Raw genomic sequence first — 1,661 nt, forward strand, 5'->3', positions numbered from 1 at the left:
AAAAAAAAAAAAAAAAAAAAAAAAAAAAAAAAAAAAAAAACAGAATCCTCCCTACCCAGAACCCGTAAGCATTGAGTAGTCTGTGGTCCTTCAACTGTCACTAGGTCTGAGCAGCTGGCCCTGGTACTGGCTAACTTCTCCCCTCTGCTAAGCCTTGATGAACCAAGCGGTACTCTTGTGAGATGCACCTTAGTCAGCTTTCCATCACTGTGAAAAAATGCCTGATAGAATAAACTTATAAGAAGGAAAGGTTTACTTTGGCTCATGGGTTCAGAATTTTCAGTTCATGGTCACTTGGTTCTATTGCCTTGGACCTGTGGTGGCATGGTATGTCATGAAGGGAGCACATGGTGGAGGCCCATTCACCTCAGGATGGCTAGAAAAAAAGAGGGGAGAGAACAGGGGGGTGGGGAGGGAAGGAGGGAGCCTTCTCTGAGGTCTAAATATCCTCTTCAAGGTCACATCCCTAATTTTCTCCCACTGGGCCCCACCTCCTAAATGTTCCACAACCTCCAAATAACACTGTAAGCTGGGGACTAAGCCTTTAACACATGGGACTTTGAGGGACATGCAAGACCTAAACTATATAGCAGCACATGTCTTTAAGCAACAAAGAAACAGAAGGGCATATAAGAACATTCCAGCTCCAACATACACATACACACACATATATGAGAGGGAAAGAACAGAAAACTTTCCTAGAGGATTCTCAGTTGCACAGCAGCTTCTTACCAAAGTACCTGCCATCATCTCAAGCAGAGGTGATACTCCAGGAAGGGAACTGTGCAGGCAAGACCCACCTACTGGGTTCACCTGAAGAAACTTCAAACCTCACTGAGGATGTAGCTCAGTTGGTAGACTGCTTGCCTAGTGTGTGTGAGGCTCTGGTTTTAATCCATAGCACTACAAAAAACAATAGGTGAATGCTTTTTCAAAGAAACTTTACACCCTTGCAAACATGGGGAAGTAGAGTACACCGAGGGAGGGAATAAAGAAAAGTCAAAATCTACCTTTTTATTGAAAAATAATAATTACATATAGTTATGGGGCATAATGTGATATTTTGATATATATATATATTTTACAATGATCAAATCAGGCTAATTAACATACCTATCACCTCACATTTTTTTTTTTGTAGTGAGAACTTATTTTTTTCCAGTTGTAGATGGACACAACACCTTTATTTTATTCGGTTTTTAATTTTTTTATGTGGTGCTGGGGATCAAACTCAGTGCCTCATGCATGCTAGGCAAGCACTCTACCACTGAGCCATAACCCTGGCCCCAGCAATTTTAAAATACTATATTCAATATGTAATTATTAACTGTAGTTACACAACAGATTTCAAAAAGGATCAGAGAGATGGTGTGATCAACAGACACAAAGTTAGAAAGTTCAGGAGATATAATATACTGTTCAATGTGATGGCTACATTTAATGTATTATATACTTGAAAATAATGAAGAGCAGATTTTAAGTGTTCTGAACACACACACACACAACAAAAAAAAACTAAAGAAAATGGTGGATTTTAGATGTTAATTGGTTGAATTTGGCTATTACACAATTTTAAAACATCATGCTGTAACTATATATATATATATATATATATATATACACACACACACACACACACACACACCATATATATATATATA

The sequence above is a fragment of the Marmota marmota genome, unplaced genomic scaffold (assembly GCF_001458135.2).
Source record: "Marmota marmota marmota unplaced genomic scaffold, marMar, whole genome shotgun sequence".
Lineage (NCBI taxonomy): Eukaryota > Metazoa > Chordata > Mammalia > Rodentia > Sciuridae > Marmota > Marmota marmota.